The sequence below is a fragment of the Oryctolagus cuniculus genome, chromosome 7, assembly GCF_051225735.1.
Source record: "Oryctolagus cuniculus isolate XC-2025 breed Fujian yellow rabbit chromosome 7, ASM5122573v1, whole genome shotgun sequence".
NCBI classification, from domain to species: domain Eukaryota; kingdom Metazoa; phylum Chordata; class Mammalia; order Lagomorpha; family Leporidae; genus Oryctolagus; species Oryctolagus cuniculus.
Genome location: NC_142873.1, coordinates 17,832,673 through 17,839,058, shown reverse-complemented (window position 1 = coordinate 17,839,058; position 6,386 = coordinate 17,832,673). Strand labels below are relative to the sequence as shown.

Here is a 6,386-nt window from a genome sequence, read left to right as displayed (position 1 = left end):
GTCTCCCACATGGGTAGCAGGGGCCCAAATACTTGGGTCAGTGCTGCTGCTTACCTGGGCCCAGTGGCAGGGAAGTAGAGCAGAAGTGTAGCAGTGAGAACTTGAACCAGGGCTCCAGTATGGGATGCCAGCGTCGAGGATTAACCTGCTGTGCCACAGTGCCAGCGCTGCAGATGTGAGTCTTTGTCTCTTCATTCAAGTAGCTACTATTGATGGAAATCTATTGGTTATCTGAGATAGTAATAGGAGAGTGAAGCAGAATGGCTAGAGAAAATGTAAGAACACACTAGGTTTGTGATTAATCAGTAAATAATTATTCAGTATGTAGACATTTTGAAAGAATGAGCTCTAATGCAACTACCTGTCCCCAAAGAACTCATTTATTGGGGAAAGGTGAGGTTAAATGGCACAACAGCTGGGATGCCACTTGGGACACAGGCATCCAATATAGGAACGCCTGATTCGGGTCCTGGATCCTTTGCTTCCAATCCAGCTTCCCGATAAGGTGCATGCTGGGAGGCATCAGGTGATGGCTATAGTACTCGGGCCCCTGCCACCCATGTGGGGAACTTGGATTGAGTTCTAAACTCCTGGCTTTGGCCTGACCCAGCCCTGGCTGTCATGAGCATTTGGGGAGTGAACTAGCAGCACTCTGCTTCTCTCTGTATATTCATCTCTCTCTCTCAAATAAAATGAAAACAAATATTTTAGAGAATGTTTATATATGAATTTGAAATTGTGAGGTATGTGTTTTAAATGCACTTCAGAAATTATTAGGAAAAATCTAGTTTGATTTGAATATTCACTTTTTTTAAAAAAAATCACTCTCATTTTTTTGTGAGTCTACCCATGAGCTTGTTGAGTACTTGTAGTAATGAACATGATCAAGTGCTTCATTGCAATCATCAGTTAGTAGAGAGCAAAGAGCTAAGTGGTCCATAAGTCGGAGAGGCACAGAATGAGCAAATACATCAACATCTGAAGACATTAGAGACTCAAAACTAACAATCAAAATGCTCTTGACAGTTGGAGTCTCTATCATCCAGAGGTAGCCCTGTAAATTAACCACATTCTGTCTTCTGCCAAGGAACTTGATGTTGAATGCGGCACCAAAAGACGGCCCAGTAAAATGGTCTGTATTCACATTAGGGTAAAATACATGCATTTCTGAAAAACACAGAATTGGATGACTCAATTACAAAATATTTCTGACTCAAAGCAAACCCCAAGTGTTATCAGTATCACCATCAGTGTGAGCAGTAGCCCCTCGTGACCAGTGTCCCGGAATGATTCTGGATCCCCAGTGTCACCATCCCCGGCATGAGCAGTGAGACCAGTGTCCCAGGATGACCCATGTCACCATGCCCAGTATGAGCCGCCTCTCCGGGGTGACCATCTCTAGCATCCCAGGTCACCAGTGTGTCCAGCATCACGAGGAAGGTGAGTCTGCAGAGGGGAGAAGAATTCAGTCAGAATTATTGTTCTAAGTCATCTTTGGACAACGGGGAAAACTACCCTCCCTGGCGTTCTTTTGAGGCTTTAAGGAAACTGGTGGCTGTCTTCATCTGTTTTCTGTTACTGTAACCCAATACCACAGACTGGATAATTTATTAAGAAAAGAAATCCATTTCTTGGAGACTAGGAAGCCCAAAGTTGGGGTTGCATCTGATGGGAGTTTTCTGGTTGGAAAGGAACTCTCTGCAGAGTCCTGACGTTGTGCAGGGCAGCTCATATTGAGACAGAGAAAGTGTATGAGCTTTGGTCTCTCCTTTTCTTATAAAGGCACTAATGCAAACCCAGGAACCCCACTCCCATACCTCATCTAATCCTAATGACCTCCCAAAGACCCTCACCTCAAATACCATGTAACATTGAGGACTAATTTTCTTTTTTTCTTTTTCTTTATTTGACAGAGTTAGACAGTAAGAGAGAGAGACAGAAAGGTCTTCCTTCCGTTGGTTCACCCCCAAATGGCCGCTATTGCCAGCACACTGCACCAATCCAAAGCCAGGAGCCAGGTGCTTCCTCCTGGTCTCCCATGCGGGTACAGGGCCCAAGCACTGGGGCCATCCACCACTGCCCTCCCGGGCCACAGCAGAGAGCTGGACTGGAAGTAGAGCCACTGGGACAGAACTGGCGCCCCAACCAGCACTAGAACTCGGGGTGCCAGTGCCGCAGGCAAAGGATTAGCCTAGTGAGCTGTGGCGCTGGCCTTTTTTTTTTTAATTTAAAATTTATTTGAGAAACACAGACACAACACCACCCCTCCCACCTGCTGGTCCATGCCCCCAAATGCCCACAACTGCCTCCCAATCCCCAGAGGGCATGGCGTGGCCGACTGCTCTGGCCACCCAATCCCAGGAGTGTGGGGCTGGGCCGTCTGCTCTGGCCTCCCTATTCCAGAGGGCAGGGTGGAGCCGTCTGTTTCGGCCACACCTGACCCAGCTCCCACCCTCCACCCATCCAGGCAGGTGCTCCAGGACCACAACTGCCTGCAGACGCTGCTGCAGCACCAGACCTTGCAAAGCCTGACCATCATGAGCAACGCATGTGGCACGCTCTGGAACCTGTGGGCCCGCAGCGCACAGGACCAGGAGCTGCTGTGGGACCTGGGCGCCGTGGGCACACTGCGCAACCTGGTGCACTCCAGGCACAACATGATCGCCATGGGCAATGCTGCCGCCCTGTGCAACCTGCTGGCCCACCGGCCTGCCAAGCACCAGGCGCCACCATGGCCATGTCCCCTGGCACCTGCGTGCCCAGCCTCTACGTGCGCAAGCAGGGGTGCTGGAGGCGGAGCTCGAAGCCTGGCACCTGGCGCAGGCGCTGGGCCTCCTGCCCCAGGCCGCTGAGGCCGCCGCCAAGAAGCCGCTGCCGCCCCTGTGGCACCTGGACGGGCTGGCGCGGGACTAAGCCTCCGACTCGGGCTGCTTCGACGACAACCACGACGTGCCGTCCATGGCCGCCGCCACCCCCGAGCCCGCCAGCCCAGCCATGCTGTCCTTCTTCCTGGGCAGCCCCTTCCTGCAGGGCCAGGTGCTGGCCCGCGCCCAGCCAGCCCGCCGCGGCCTGGAGCCTGAGAAGGAGGCCGGCAGCGAGGCGGCCGTGGCGGCCAAGGCCAAGGCCAAGCTGGTGCTGGCGTGGATCGACCGTCTGGTGGAGGACATCTCGGCCTTGCACACCTCTTCTGACAACAGCTTCAGCCTCAGCTCCGGGGACCCTGGGCAGAAGGCGCCTAGGGAGGGCCGGGCACAGTCCTGCTCTTCCTGCCGCGGCCCTGAGGGTGGCCGGCCGGAGGTAGGGGGCCGGGCACATGCCCTGCTCCGGCTCAAGGCGGCCCACGCCAGCCTGTCCAACAACAACTTTAACAGCGGCAGCACCAGCTACTGCCCGCGGGAGCACATGCGACCCTGCCCGCTGGCCAAGCACCGCGAGGAGCTCCTGGGCGGGCAGCCGCAGCCAGCTTGGGTCGACCTCGACCTGCGGGGCAGCCAGGCCGAGGGGCCCACCCGGGACACCGCCAGCGCTGACGCCCGCGTGTGTACCATCAAGCTGTCGCCCACCTATCAGCACGTGCTGCTGCTGGAAGCCGCGGGCAGGTTAGGCGCAGGGGCGCCCTGGCGGCCCCAAGACACACACACACACACACACACCCCGCGGCCTGGAAGCAGGCCTGGCTGCCAGCGGAGGGCCTGAGCCAGGTGCCCAAGAAGCTGGGGGCTGGCCGGCCGCCCCAGAGGCGCAGGAGGGGCCCCTCTCACTGTCCCGTTGCAGCTTGCTGTCCTCGCTGTCCTTGGCCGGATGCCCGGGCCCCTGAGAGGCCGGAGACCTGGACAGCGACTCCTCCCTCGAGGGCCTAGAGGAGGCTGGCCCTGAAGAGGCAGAGCTGGGCGGGCATGGCGAGGGCCCATGGCCATCCCGGCGCCACTGCGGGGCTGTGGCTGGGGCCTGGGCATGGAGGATGCCATGCCATCCAGCTCTTCCGAGAACTGTGTGCAGGAGATACCGCTGGTCCTGAGCCACTGCAGCTCTGTGAGCTCCCTGGGCAGCTTCCAGAGCCTGTCCATCACCAGCTCCATCCCCAGTGACCCCTGCAGTGGGTTGGGCAGCAGCACGGTAGCCCCAGTGAGCTGCCCTACAGCCCCAGGTAGACCATGCGGCCCAGAGGAGAAGCCAGCCTCCAGCCTCAGCCTCAGCGCACTCGCCCCGCACGAGCACTCCTAGCAGCAGTACATGGAGCTGTGGCTGCTGCCTGCCTGCCCCGACCGCGGCACTGGCAGGGGTGGTGGTGGCGGCGGGCGCTGCTGGGGAGAAGTCACAGGATGCCAGGAGGGGACGGCGCCCACAGGCTCCCGCAACCACATAGCTGCGGACCAGGAGCTGGAGCTGCTGGGTGAGTGCCTAGCGGCCGCAGTGCCCACATGGCTCCACAAAGTGGCCTCGGTGCTGGTGCCCGGCCACCAGGCACTGCCTGTCCCAGTCTACAAGCTGGTGCCCTGGAGGACGACTCGTGAACCGACTCGGCGGAGGGCACGCTGGTCAGCTTCTCCAGCACCGTGTCCCTCAGCGAGGAGACCCTGCAAGGGCCACCCAGGGAGCAGCCCCAAGGCCAGCTGGACAGGCAGGAGGCCCCCAGCCTCGCGGCCCCCTCTAGCCAGATCTCGGGGCACCGGCTCAAGGCCGGGGGCACCAGCTGGCACGGGCAGGAGCCGGGCCGGTCTGGAGCTGCCCCTGGTCCGGCTCCCAAGTGCCCATTTGGACTGGGCTTAGGGTGAAGGGGGGAGCAGTCCCTGTGCCTCAGGACGCCCACTGAGGAGGCCGGGTACTGCTTCTAGGACTCTGATGAGGCGCCCTCCTCGGCCGGGCCGCCCCCATGGCAACCATCTGCCATCCCGCGGGCTCTGAAGTGGGGCGGGAAGGAGGCTCCTGCCCCAGCCAACGCGGCCGCTCAGGTCCAGCTGCACCCCTGGGCCCAGCCCCGGGTGATCTCCGACAAGACCCCACCTTGCTACTCCCTGAGCTTCTCGGCCAGCTCGCTCAGTGAGCCCGAGCCCTATGAGCGGCCGGCCAGCCACCTGGGAGGCCGGGAGTCCATGGTCCCCCAGGCCCAGCGCCGGGGAGGTGGACACGACAGCTCCCCCAGCCTGCGCTCTGAGGAGGCACTCCTGCACCACTGCATAGGCTCAGCCATGCCCAGGCACCGGTTCCCAGCCTCTGGCCCTCACTGCCACAAGGCCCGGGCTGCCAGGCAGAATGAGTGGCCTGCAGCAGCGCCCTGGGACTGCAGCCAGGAGGTGGCCATCTCAGACCGGGCCACTGACCTGGACAGCATGGAGTGGCCTGCCATCCAGGAGGGCACCAACTCCATGGTCACATGGCTGCACCAGGCAGCCGTGGTGGCCCCCCGCGAGGCCTCCTCCCAGTCTGACTCCCTCCTGTCCCTGGGGTCTGCTTTGGAGGACTAATTTTCAACATGAGTTTGGAGGCAACACATACACACAGACAATAGCAATAGCTTTTTTGCCTTATTGTCAAATAACTAAGCCAAATATTGTGGCTTTATTTCTATAAATGAATCCCCTGAAATGTATATTTAGATATGTATTAATAAAATCAGAAAAGTAATGCTGATTCCATTGGGGGTGACAATGAGGTACACAAAGAGAGATTTTTCACTAATTTTTTAAAAATTTTATATTTCCTTTTTTTTTAAAGATTAAGATTTTATTTATTTATTTATTTATTTATTTGAGAGGTAGAGTAACAGTGAGAGGGAGAGAGAGAAAGAAAGGTCTTCCCTCTGTTGGTTCACTCCCCAAATGGCCACATTGTGGGAGCTGCACTGATCTGAAGCCAGGAGCGAGGAACTTCTTCCCAGTCTCCCAAGTGGGTGCAGGGGCCCAAGGACTTGGACCATCTTCTGCTTTCCCAGGCCGCAGCAGAGAGCTGGATTGGAAGAAAAGCAGCCGGGACTCAAACCGGCACACATATGGCATGCCGGCATCACAGGTGGAGGATTAATTTACTGTGCCATGGCCCTGGCTCCAGATTTTTCATTTAATTTGTATGTTTTTAAGGATTGCTGTGTGATAGAGTATTTGTTTCAGTATTTGTGGTATCAATTGTAATGATATGATTTTGATGATTTGATATTTTACTGTTTTTCAAATAATCAACAGTAAGGCTATCATACTTTTTTTTCAGGGATAATAAATGTATTTTAATAACGTAACGTTTGACAGCGGTTTTTGTCCATGAATGTAAAGATAACTCTCACCCCCCCCACCCATCCCACCTTGGCTCTCTTACAAACTGGGGATTGGCCTGCCCTTGCCAGGAAGTGAGAAAGCTGCAACAAGGACAGTCTGTGCCTCCCACTTGGAGAA

At 56.6% G+C, this 6,386-nt stretch overlaps 1 pseudogene; it reads left to right on the top strand.

Annotated features, from left to right (window-relative positions):
- The first annotated feature begins 1,361 nt into the window (after positions 1-1,361).
- Positions 1,362-6,200, top strand: LOC138850381 (adenomatous polyposis coli protein 2 pseudogene; annotated as a pseudogene).
- Positions 6,201-6,386: the final 186 nt, after the last annotated feature.